Raw genomic sequence first — 13795 nt, 5'->3', positions numbered from 1 at the left:
TCAAACATAATCCATTTGAAGCTTTAAGAAGTACTTAAGATCTACTAAAGTTTAAATTATCAAAGTTCAAACTTCTTTGGAAAATAGAAATGTTTCCATTTCACTTTCGTTGTGATGGGTCCCCCCTTCCCCTACCCCCCAGCAGTGCCCTCAGTACTGGGGCTTTATCCTGCCTCCGGCTGCCATGCATTTATTTATCTGTGTTTGTAGGATCAGAGATCAAGAGATAGAAGAGAACTCAAAGGCCATCTAGTCCAGCACCTTCATGTTAGAGCTGTGGAAACAGAGACACCAAGAAATTAAGTGACTTATCCAAAGCCATATAGGCAGTAGATGTCCAGTGCGGTATTTGAACCCAGGTCTACTTGACTCCAAACTCAACATTCTTTCCCCTCTCCCATACTGCCTCTCCAGGGAGCACCTCACAGGAAGAACACAAAATCCTTGAATAAAGGAACCATCTAGATTTTGTCTTATTACCCCCTCGTGCCTGGCCCTCTACAGGCCTATAGTAGGCACCTAAAAATCCTTGTGGGAGTAGGAATGAGAAATCAAACTTCTAGAAGCCCGTAATGGTTGACCCCAAATCCAGGGAGAAAGCCTGAGTAACTTGAGGGATTCAATTAATTAATTTTAATATATATGTATTATATATAATATAAATTAATTAATTAAAACATTAAATTAACTCAATAAATATTTATTAGACACCTACTTTATCTAAGGCACTACAGTAGGCATGAAGGTGGTATTGGAACAGAGACTTTCAGCTACGGGCTTGTTTTTTATTCTGTGTAAACAGTTTTTTTTTTTCTGTTTTGTTTTTATCCTACCAGGATTTCATTAATGTAGAGAATTCCTGGCAAGGAATCTCCCTCTCCCAATGCAGATGAACACCTGTTCAGCAACTTTTAGTCTTAGAGAGTTTCTTGGGGGCATCAGAGGTCAAGGGACCTTGCTTAGGGGCACACAGACAGGATGCAACAGAGACAGCAGTTAAACTGACCTTTCCTTGCCTCAGTGGCCAGCTCTGTATCTACTAAGGCACACTGCCTCTCCTATGTAAAAAAGCTTAACTAGTGGTTCTCAACCAAGGTATTCTAAAACCAAGATGGCTTTCTGACTGCTGGGCACCGACAGTCACCAAATATTGTAAAAAGAAAAAAATGCAGAAAGGAATGGAAATAATTAAATTCAGAGCCCCCCCTCAAAAAAAGTTCAGAAATAGGGAAAAATATTATCTGGATTGTAAGCAAAAGGTGTCACCTTTACCCCAAAGGTACCAAAGTGTTCTCTGAAGCAGAGGTGGGTGAGTAGCAAACAGGGCTTGTGGCCCATAGGAATTTTCCAAACCTGGCTAGGATGGTCACCACTGGATAAAAGATCTCAGAGAGGGACATGGCAGTGCCTGAAAATCATTCCAACCCAGATCAAACATTAAAAGCATAAGCATCAATCTTTAGTTCCATATAGATATAAAAGGTGCAAGGAAAGGCTTCCCTATTTTCTATAAGATACACACAGCATCTCTCTATCTCTAAGCAAAGCTGTTGTAGCTCCATGTGGCATGAACCCAATAATGCCTCCTCCCATGCAAAGACTAACAGACTGTCTGGGGTAAGTAGAGAGGAAAAACAGCATCCTTGCTGGAGATCGTGAAGATAATGAGAAACGGCAGTTGTAATCATCAGAATCCCAAGGTGGTCGTGGGCGGACAAGGGGCTACTGGGATGAAGGCGAGCAGACCAGAGAGTGGGTGGAGGGGACCCATGGCCAAGAATTGGGGCTGGAAGTGGAAGGAAAGCAGCTCTCACTCGCATCTCTTTCTCCTATTTCCCCAACCAGAAGTCAAGACTTCCAAACTGATTCACCCCCACACCAACTTCTGTGGAAATAAATGTACGGTGAATGATTGCAAAATCTGCCCCGGGGTGGCTTCAGTGGAGAAGAAATATACAATTCACCTTCCTCCCATTTTTTCCACTGAGATGTAATGAGATGTAACATTGAGCGTGCAAGTGAGAGTAACTGGAAGAGAGATCACAATATTACCTTCAGCTGTATTTAACGTGTGCCGGCCAATGCTGGAATTAGATTGGTCCTCGTACAGGGCACACAGATGTCCCTACAGGCCTGCATGTTTCTGCCTTCACTTTAGTTAAGGTGGTTCTCTAGGCAGCCTTGACCCTCGGAACAATGTGGATTGTCAGAGGTGACCAGACATACCACAATGTAGGAATTAAGTGGCCGCTGCTACCACCCCCTCTGGCTTTCGTGGGTACCTAGGTAACAAAAGGCCAAAATGAAAGGCCATCCATTAGCAGCAGTTCTTAACCAAAGGTCCCTGACCTGGTTTTGTTTCCATATTCTGATAACTGTATTTCTTTTGTCATCCTTCGTGTTCTGTTTTATGCATTTAAAAATCTGATTCTGAGAAGGGCTCCACAAGCTTTGGTCCTCGGCACATAAAAAGACTGAGAACCCCCAGGGGAGCCAGAACTTGGTCTTGGCCCCACTTGGAGGTCCGTAGGGGTGGGGAAATGGTCTGAAGCTGTGAGTCCTTTGATACAAGGGACTTCTAGATCAAGGAATTCCATCTACCAATGCAAGCTGGCACCTGTTCCGCAATGTACAGTCTTAGTAACCTAGAGCACTAAGGAGGCAAATGATTTGCTTATGTCACACAGACAGCCTATGTCAGAGGATAGACTTGAAGCCAAGACTTCCTGGCTCAAAGACTGGACCCTTTTTCTGAATCAACATGTACAGCGTGGACACTCGTCCAGCCTCCTTCCACCCCAACTCACTCACTTCACTCAAATTTGTCTATTGCTGAGCAAGCAGGATGTGATAACCCCGACTTGGGTGAAACAGTCTCAATTCAATGGTGACATGAACCCTTTTCTTTTGTTGTTGTTCAGTCATTTTTGGTTGTGTTTAACTCTTCGCGACCCCATTTGGGATTTTCTTGGTAGAGAAGTGGTTTGCCATTTCCTTCTCCAGCTCATTTTACAGATGAGGAAACTGAGGCAAATGGGGCCAGGGTCACACAGCTAGTAAGTGTCTGAGGCTAGATTTGAACTTAAGAAGATGAGACTTCCTGACTCCATCCATGCCCAGCATTCTATCCTAGCTGCCCAACCCTGTTCTATCAGATCTATATATTCCAAAAGACTTACCCCCACCACCCCACCACCCCCAGCCTATACTGCCCTGATCAGTGCAATGGAAACTGTGCTCCCTCTTCCTCTTTCCACCAATACCTGTCTTTCAGTCAACTATTACCTACTAAATGTCAAGCACTGTGCTAAGCCCTGGGGCCGCAAAGAAAGGCAAAAGCCAGCCCCTGCCCTCAAGGAACTTCCAGTCGAATGGGGGAGACAACAGACAAAGAACCTTGTGCAAACAAGCCACGGACAGCATCCACTGGAGGAAGCCTCAAAGGGAAGGCACAAAGATTAAGGGGAGTGGAAGGGCTTCCTGCAGGAAGGGAGGGCTTTAGCTGAGCCTTGAAGGAAGCCCCAGAGAAACACATGTGAATAGACTCTCGCTGCACCCTCATCTTCTCATGGTTCACGGCAGGCAAAAGGGATAAAAAGGGGCCCTAATGGAGTCAATTCACCATAATTGGGACCCCAGCAGAGAAGAGTTGAGAAAATGCATCTCCCTCCCTTCGTTGCAGAAATGGGGGACTACGGGTGTGGAGTATGACATACACTAGCAGACGCAAATGGCAGTTGGCGTTGCTATGCTATGTCTTTTTTTTTTCCTCTTAAAATTTTTATTACAAGAACTGGCTCATTGGTAAAGGAAGGTGAAGGGATACATTTGGAAGTAAATGGAATATAAAAACAAAAGGCATCCAGAAAAGCCAAACCAGGCAGGCCCTGCCCTCAGGGAGTTTCTACTCTTGGGGGGCAGGGGGGAGCACACAACTTATTCACAGATAAGTCAACACAAAGCTGAGGATTGGTTTGGAGGGCGTTGTTTTTCACCCAACCTATGTTTTCATTAGTATTGGGAATATCCAGTGAGCAAACTCTCCATTCCAGTGTAGATCTGCACCTGCTCTGAAACTGATCAACTTCAGAAATTGCCTGGACTACTGAGAGGTGAAGGGTCTTCCCAGGATCCCACAGCCAGGATGAGTCAGAAGTGGGACTTGAACTCAGGTCTTCCTGGCTCTGAGGCCGCCTTTCTGTCCATCAGGACAGAAACCCCACTAGTCTTCAACCCCAGTAACATACTAGTGATACCAAGTAACTCCAAGAGGACTCCTTCACTAACACCTGGGTGTTTCCACCTGGCTCCCTGCGGCTCTAGCTCTCAGAGACTGACCCCATGGAAGCCAGAAGGACCCCAGAACTGCCCCCTACCCACAAATACTCAGCCAGTCACTGACAACATGTACATCTCCTCATTTTATCCCCACGGTGATGCTGGAAATTTGGTACCTAAAGAACTGTGATCCCAGTTTTATAGATGAAGCAACCGAGGCTCAGAAAGCTTAAACAGAGGCAGATGGCATAAGAGGAATGCTCATCATTGTGGCAGTTAGTGTTGTTTGCCTATGGCATCTTATTGGTGCCTCTCCATATCCCGGGGAGATAAGGGGTACTCTTATTAGCCCCATTTAAAGATGAGTAAACAGACTCAGAAAAATCAAGCAACGAACATTTATTAAGCAGCTACTGTATGCCCTTCTCCACTAGACTGTGAGCTCCTTGAGAGCGGGGACTGATTTTTTCCTGTCTTTGTATCCCCAGCACTTTGCACAGGACCTGGCACAGAGAAGGTTTTTTAAAATGCTTGTTGACGGACTAACTGATGGCCAGACACAAGGCTAGGTGCTGGGGATAGAAAGACATAAATGAATCAGTCCTTTCCTTCAAGCAGCTTACATTCCATCAGGGAAGCAACACATATAACATTTGAATATATACAAAAGAAACACAAAATGCTTAAGTACTTAAATATTTAAAATAAATACCCGTACCAAAATAAGTACCAAAAATACTTATACAAAAAAAATATGGAGAAGGAAGGAAGGCACTAGAAGTTTGGGGTGGGGTGGGGATAAAGAAAGGTATCTAGATACAAGGGCTCTTAACCTTTCTGGTGCCATGGGTCCCTTTGTCAGTGAGTCTGGTGAAGTTTGTGAGCCTCTGAATGATGTTTTAAATGCATAAAATAATGTACATGGGATGACAAAGGAAAGCAATTATATTCAAATACAAGTATCAAAATATTTTTAAAATCAGTTTATGAACTCCAGGTTAAGATGGTGCTCAAGCTGAGCTCTGAAGAAAGCTAGAGATTTTAAGGGGCAGAGATGAGGAAGGAAAGCATTCCAAGCAGGGGGCACAGCCTGGGCAAAGACTCAGAAATGGGAGATAGAGTATTTTATGAGGAACAGTACAAAGAACCTTTTGGCTGGACTGTGGTGGGTGTGATGGATAGTAAGGTCTGACAGTCAGTCAACAAGCATTTGTGGGGTGCTTACTCTGTGCTAAGTGCTATATAAAAGTTGCTGCCTCTTTTCATCGTATGCCTTTTTAGAGAGCTCTCTCCTTTGCCTTTTGCTCCCAACTCTGCCCTGAAATATTCCTTCTGAGTTGCCACTTTAGTTCTCCTGGATGAAACAAGTAGCTTGTCCCAGGACTTTTCTGGTCCAGTCTCCTGGAGGCAACCACTGACATGTTGTGTTTAACTACCTTTTTCCTCTTGAGGTCCTCCCATCATCCTTCAAAGCATCCATGGTCCAGGGTTCCAAGCTTCCATTTTAAAGCACCTGTACATACAAGCACCTGCACTGGGTCTGGCCATCAGTCAGCCTGCCAACAATGCAGGGAGATGAGAAGCCTATGGCCAAAGAAGGCTATGCCTAGAGACATGAGGCAGGGGCAGATAGGGGAGGCCCGCAAATGCCAGATGGAGGAACCAGAATTTGAACTTGCTGTTCAAATATGCTGGAGTAGGGAGGTAACAGCAAAAGCAGCATTTTAGGAAGCTTGGGGTGGCAGTATTTTGCCCTCTAGATTGCAGGGGAGAAAGACTAGAAGCAAAGAGTGCACCTGGCAAGCACCCAAAGCAGGGCAGACAAGAGAAAAAGAGGGTCTGAACTTGGGTGGCAGCATGAGGAAGAAAAAAGAAGAAATCCATCAGAGCACCACTGAGAAGGCAGAAGTCACTGGACCTAGTGACAAGCAAGCTAAAAGAATGGATGACTCTATTAAATGCACACTCTGCGCTGAGCACTTGGCCAGGGCCTGGGGATGCTACCAAGAAAAGTAGGAGTGCTTGCCCTCAAGGAGCTCACTAAGAACAGCAATGACATCTTGAAGTTTCAGATGCAATCACCCAGAAAGGTTCTGCAGTCCTCAAGGCATCACGGCACAGCAGATGGCAATGCCTCTTCTTTAATGTCATTTCCACTTTTAAAACCATATTAGCTTCTGATATTGAACTATCTGATGGTAGGAAAATAAGTAAGGGGAGTCAGCTTAATCAAAAAAGAGAAGACACGTGTCATTGACAGACGTGGGGCAACTGATTGATGAGAAGGGCTGGATTAACAGGAGAAGATGAATTCAATTTGAGTATATGTTGAGTTTGAGGTGACAGCTGGACATGAACTGAAGGGAGGGGAGAGAAGGATGCTCTCATCCTGAGGAGAACTCAGGAGGAAAGGCAATGAGGCCAATGCAAGAATGTGTTTGACATGACTGTACCCATTTGCTTCATGTCTCCATTTTCTGTCTTTTTCAATGGTGGGAGGCGGGGTGTGGGAAGAAGAGAAGGTGAATTTTTGTTCATCAAAAAGTATGGTCCTGAAGTAGGGTATGATAAAGAGAACTTACATTCGATTCTCTAGCTCTGCTGCTTATTAGCCTCACTAGCTCTCAGAGACTCATTTCCTCCTCTGTACGAGGATGGAGTTAGGTTAGGTGACCTCCAATGAGCCTATGAAGAATCTCTCGACCGCCTTATCAATGCAGCCATTTTTCTAGACATAGAATAAGCATACCTCCAAACAGCCATTTTCAGGCAGCCCAGGGATGACCTCTCTTTTCCCTCAGTCCCTTTCCACCCCACCCACTCTCCTCTCCAAATAAACAAGAATTTACTCATCTTTTAGCTGTTATTACCTTGTTTGCCACTTTATGTCCAATTGGCCTCCACTGCAGCCAAGAAAGCATAAGGGACTGGATGAAAGGAAAAGCAGAGAATGACAACAGAGTGAGGAAATCACATCTGTCTTCTTCTCTTTCCAAATGTTGCATATGGATTTTCCATGAATGCAACCCTATACTTTGAAGTAGTCACAAAGGAGAAGAGGGAAAAATCCAAAACAGGCCAAAGAAATGTGTTGCATACATCGATTCTGAGATTCATAGAATTGAAGGCTTAGAAAGGACCTTGGGGACCATCCCACCCAACCCATCTCTAGGAGGCTTGCTTGGGATGCAGATCTCTTTTTCTTTTCAAATGATCAAAAGTTCCAATAGTGTACATTCATTTCCTCAGGCGCCTCTCTAACCACAGAGGCTCAGTGAGAGCCAGGGATCCTTCCTTCAGATGGGGAGAGGACATATGAGTGGGAGAGGTGAAGTCAGTCTTCTAGAGCCATTCTAAGATCTCTTCAGACTAAAACAAAGCCTCACTAGCAGTGAGAGAATACTAGAGAGAATGCTAGAAATACTACCAGTATTTCCATTGCTTAGGAGATCCTGACCACATCACCTGCTCTCCCTTCTCTTAGCAACAAGGATCTTACCTCATGCCTTCCCCAGATCACTTGGCTAAGACAAGACAAGCATTTACCTACCACAAAGGCATCGCCATCCAAAAATGCCTTGAGGCTATGTTCAGTGCAGGGGACTGTGTTGGGGACTGATAGCCCATTGTCCCCTGACTTCACCACCCTGCCTTATATTTTCCCATGGAAACCACCCTTCTTGTGGCAGCTCATCAAATTTTGAAGATACTTCTGTTTCTCCTGGCATAAACACCTCTTTGTGTCTTTCCCTCACATGGGGCTGAGCAAAACAAGTCTATAGTCCACACCAACCCCTTTCATACCACAGCTATTTCAGTACCTGAAGATGACTCTCACATTCCCCTCAAGTTTTTTCTCTGAACCACCAAACTTCACAATTGGAAGACGGGTCAGGAACCATGGGCACATAGTCCAATCCCTAAACGAAAAAAAAAAAAAAAAGATGCTTCCAGCCCTTGCTTATGACCTCCCAAGACGTGCCGGACAACTCTAGAGGAGTTCTAGCTGTTTGTCCTGACATCAAGCCTAAATCTGCCTCTCTCTACCGTGTACTCATTGCTCCAGGTTGGGTGGAACCTTACAGAAATGTTGGGGAAAGGCAAAGCTTATCCAAAGTTTATGCCTTATTTTTTTCCCTTCGATACAGGCTAATCTGCATGACCAGGGACCTGTGGCAAAGGTTGAAAACGAGGCCCCGTCCAGCAGAGAATTTGAGTCTCCACGTCAAACCATGCTGCTTGTATAACCAGAAAACATCAATCTTTGAAAAGCCACCCATGCCAAGATGAAGCAAAACAACAACAACGACAATAAGAGTAATGGGGAAAACTTCCGAGTTGCCAATTTTAAAAGCTTCCATTTGTTATCCGCTGTGTCCTGTGCCCCAAGCAGTCTCCTCTCTTGTCCACCCTGGTCCCAGCACTGGGTAAGGGGCACTTATTTCTCTAAGGATGGAATTCATAATCATATGTACAATATGGGGGAGAAGAAAGGACAAATCCTCTACTTTTTGTTGTGGCAAGAACATATTCTTGGCACTGACAATGATGTGATGCATTTGGGTCACAGATTCAGAGATTTCCTGAAATGAACAAATGGAAAGTTCCCCCAACCCCACCTCCCACTATTCCTTAATGAGGGGAGAAGAGTTGTGCTTAATTAGCTTCTAATTGTCATTAACACAACCAACAGGAACTGGAATATTCTGGTGAACTTTGATGCTTAATTTAAGCTTTTCTTCATCTAAATCGAGCTAAACAGAAATTTCTAAAGCAGAAATGCTTCTCTGGGATGTGAGGATCCATACAATGGGTGTCCATAAAAGGGTTCTCTGCTCCCATTATGGAAACATCACACAAGGATCCCTTAAGGGTTTCCTGAACTTGCACCTTCAGCAGGACTGTCTCACCTGGGTCTCCTTTCGGCTGTGTCAACACTTCTTCCAAAAAGGACGATTCTTTTTACTCTCTTTTAAGAAGGAAAAAAATGGCTCATTGGGTCATACAGTGCTCTGACCCTAGTCGATGCTTAATAGATATCAGAGGAATGGACACAAGAGGTCGGTCCTTCCTGATAAAAGTTGAAGGAGAGCCCAATAGCCAGGATGCAACAACAAAGACAGGAGCCCTTTCAAGGGGAGGCTGAGAAAAACTTCTAACTGGGGCCTTCCATGATCACCTTGAGGAATGATTTGGGACACACCCTTTTCTTACCTAGAAGTCCCAGGGTCTATACCACCTGCCAACTTCTTCATACCCCAAGGTGAGACCTGCTAAATCTCTCTGACTTTATTTCCTAAGAAGATAGTGCACTCGCCCCTGTAAACAGAAACCTTCCCAAGAACATCAATAAAGCTTCCAGGAAGAATTCCTATGTTATTATTTTTCTAGTCACCACAATCGCAAGCTGTCCCCCAGAGTTTTCTAGAAGTCCCAGAGCATATCTGGATGAATCAACACCTAGAATACCTCAGCTCTCAACTGCCAAACATCCCATTTCTCTTCTCCTGTTGGCTCCCTCCATCACAGCCTGACACCAAAAGAAAATGAGATTCCCTTCTTTGACTTCTGCCTTCAAATACCCCACGAGTTCAAGGGGTTTTTCCCTCCTTCTAGGATAACAGCACATTTTCACCAGTTCCCATTTCTTCTCCCTATTGTTGCCAAAATGGAAGCAATCAGTGAAGGTCAATGTGTATTCCATCTATCCCTGAAGCAGTGTGGCTGGGGGCAACAGGGGAGGATAAGAAGACAAAAGGGCCTCTTGCCCTCCAGGAGCATACAGTCTTACTGGGGAGAAGACTTAAACAATCATAGAAAAAAGATAAACAGGAACTTCATTAGGTCCTCAATGATGTCATAGACTGAATCCGTGGGACAGACTGCTGGAGTGGGTACTGTAAGGCCACTGGTAAAGGAAGTAAGTTTGAGTAGGACCTTGGAGAGCCTGGGGGACTTGGATGGCAGGGGGAAAGGGATGGCATCTTATCAATCAGCAAGCATTTAGTAAGCCCCACTCATGTGACAGGCACTGGGCTACAAATCCAAAGATTGAAACATTCCCTATACTCAAAGAGCGTACATTCTAGTGGGAGAGAGGAGTCCACGTGGAGAGGCTTCTTGGTGACACGGCAGAGAGTGTGCTGTGCCTGGCCATTAAACACAAGGTAGCTTAGAGGAGAAGGCACTAGCAACTCAGGGTGGGCAGTGGGTAATCAGGAGAGGCTTCATGAAGAAGCGAGTGCTTGAATTTCATCTTGAAGAAAGAAAGGGATTCTGGGATATGAAGGTGAGAAGGGACTATTCTCTAGGAATGGGAGATGCCCAATGCAAAGACATAGAGGTGGGAGATGGATCCTCCTATGTAAGAAAATAAGAAAAGAACTGTTGGGTTAGATTGCCAGGTGTCAGAGGGGAAGTAGGATGTCACAGAGCTGGAAGGATCTGGTTTGTGAAGGTCTTTCAAGAGTAGACTTGATATTTTATCCTACAGGCAAGAGCAGGCAACTCTAAGATAGTCACTCTATTGATCCAGAAACATTTATTAAGGGTTTACTACGTGCCAGGCACCTAGTATTGAGTAGGGGGACCGTGGGATTATGGACTGCAAGCTGGAAGGGACCTGGGAGGCCCTCCTTTTACTGGTGAGGGACTACGGTCCAAAGGCGAGTAGGGATTGAGGTCACCCAGCTGGGATGTGAACCCTGGTCTTTTGACTCCAAATCTAACTCTTTTCCAACTAAGATACATAGGAAAGAATAAATGTGGTGTGTTTAGGGAATGGTAGGGAGGCCCACCTGGTGGAAACAGTCAGGGAAATAGTGGGGAATAAGTTTAGAAATGTGGGGTGTTGCCCATATCTGTTCCCACAGTTATGAAGGTCCTTCAAAGCCCAGTTGGGGATAGACCCAGGCATCTTATCCAACTCAAAGTCCTGGGAAGATCTTTCCCATAGCCTTCTTCTTGGAGCAGACCCCTAACCCCTGGAAAGGTCTCCTTGGGCTTGGACAGGGCCTGCTCATTCCTGAATAGTGGCCAGATGGCACTGCCCCCTTCACTGCTCAACAGGTTCTTTTGCTGACTTGGGAGGCCAGGGAGAGAGGAGGAGGAGGAGGAGGAGGAGGTCGCCTGGCCCCTCTGGCCAGCTCATGTCACATTAATTTAATTGAAATTCCCCAATCAGTCAGTTGGCCTTGTACAAATGTAAACAGCATGATCCTGAGGAAACCCATTTCTGTCCCAGCTGTTCTTCATTTGTTTGAGAAAGCCGCTCCGTTTCCTGCAGGGCCTGTTCTGTTTAGCACATTGAATGCTGCTGGCCACGCTTTTTTTTTTTCCTTCCCAAAATTCAGACCAGCGACAGGGCGAGTAAATCACTGAGCATTTCATCTTTTGCATGGCTCAATAAAAACAAGCAGAGCAAATGAGCGTCAATGGACTGAGCATAACTTGGCTGGGAGGAGGAAATGAAAGGGCGGCTGGCAGCTTGAGAAGTGAGGATTCGCAGGCAACGCATCATTCTTTTTTAACATGGTGGTTAAAAATAGACCATCCTAATCCATTACAAAGCACTTTGTCAGCACCCACACTGAGGCCTTACTTTTGGGGATGGTGGTTTGAAGATCTGGGACACGGGGCCACCTTAAAAATTCGATTCAACAAATCAATGAGCATTTACTAAGTAGCCACTCCATCCTGTCTTCTCCAGCAGATTTGCCTTCTCCATCATCTTCATTCTCTCACTTATCTTCAATCTCTCCCCATCCACCAGCTCCTTCCCAACTGCCTACAAACATGCCCATGTTTCCCCTAGCCTCAGAAAACACTCCCTTCATCCCTCCATTCCCACCAATTATCATCCCATAGCTCACCCACCTTTGTGGCTAAACTCCTTGAGATGACCATCTACAACCAAAGTGTCCATCTCCCTTCCTCCCACTCTCTTCTTAACTCTCTAGTCCAGCTTCCAACTCCATCATCAACTGAAACTGCCCTTTCTAAAATGACTAACCAATCTGAATTGTCCGATCTAGGGACCTTTCCTCAAGCCTTCTCCTTCTTAACCTCTCTGCAGCCTCTGCCCCTTGATCACGCCCTCCTCTTTTCTTTGTGTTTTCTCCTGGTTCCCCTCTAACCCACCTAGCTGCTCTTTCTCAATCTCCTTTGCCAGATCTTCATCCACTAATCCTGGGTGTTCCCCAGGTTTCTGTCCTGGGCCCTCTTCTTCCTCTACATTATTTCACTTGGTGACCTCATCAGCTCCCATGGATTTAATTACCATCGCCAGCTGACGATTCTTAAATCTCCTTATGTAGCCCTAACCTCTCTGCTAACCTCCAGTCTCACATCTCCATCTTAATTCCTAACATCTCAGGCTGGACATCCTGTATACACCTTAAATTCATCATGTCCAGAACTGAACTCATTTTCTTCCCAGAAATCATCCCATTTCCAAACTTCCCTGTTATTGTTGAGGGCACCATCATCCTCCCAGTATCCCGGCTGGCAATGTAGGTGTTGTCTTCAATGCCTAACTTTCTCACCCCTTATATTCAATCTGTTGCCAAGGGCCTATTGAGTTTTCCTTGGCAACATCTCTCAGATATGGCACCTTCTCTGCCCTGGCACTGCCATCATCCTGGCACAGGCCCTTGTCCCCTCCTGCCTGGCCTATTGCAATAGAGATTGATAAGCCTTCCTGCCTCCATACAGCTGGCAAAGCAATCTTCCTAAAGCCCAGTGCAGCCCATCCCTTACTCAAGCTCCAGTGGCTTCCTGTCACCTCAAGGATCAAATATAAACTCCTCTGTAGAACCTGCCCACCCCCCACCTTTCCAGTGACACTGGCCTCCTGTCTGTTCCATGAACAGAACGCCAGGTCTCCTGACTCCAGGTGTTTTAAGGGACTCTTCCTCAGGCCTGGGAGGCTTCCCCTCCTCATCCCTCTCTACCTCCTGGCTTCCTTCTAGTGGCAGCTAAAACCCCGTCTTCCACAGGAAGCCTTTCTCTGAGCCCTCTTAATTTTAGTGCCTGTTATTTCGAATTCCTCCTGTACCAAGCTTGTTTGTATATAATTGTGTGCATGTTGTCTCTCCCACTAGATTGTGATTATCTTGAGAGCAGGGACTATTTTTAACATTTTTTTATATTCCCAGTGCTTAGCACATGGTAGGTGTTTGAATGTTTATTGACTGACTGAATGACCCACCAAATACAGGACAAGGTACTAGGCATTGAGAATCATTGTAACTGGAGAGGACATTAGAAATCAGCTAATTCAATTCCTTAGCTCCACAGCAAATTGAAGAAATGAAGTAGTTGCTTTGCTCAAAGAACTGACATTCTATTGGGTAATAAGACATTTACTCAATTCAATCCAACAAGCATTTCCTAAGAGCAAGGCACTGTGCAGGTACTGCAATGCTAAGATTCCAATGGAACAATTCACCGCTTCAAGGAGCTTCCATCTACATAAGGGCATACAAGACAGTTTGAGGAGGCAGAAAACACTAGCAAT

This window comes from Vombatus ursinus, unplaced genomic scaffold, assembly GCF_900497805.2.
Source record: "Vombatus ursinus unplaced genomic scaffold, bare-nosed wombat genome assembly UNPS02014799.1, whole genome shotgun sequence".
Classification (NCBI taxonomy): domain Eukaryota; kingdom Metazoa; phylum Chordata; class Mammalia; order Diprotodontia; family Vombatidae; genus Vombatus; species Vombatus ursinus.
The sequence above is the reverse complement of the archived record's forward strand: the minus strand, read 5'-3'. Positions refer to the sequence as shown.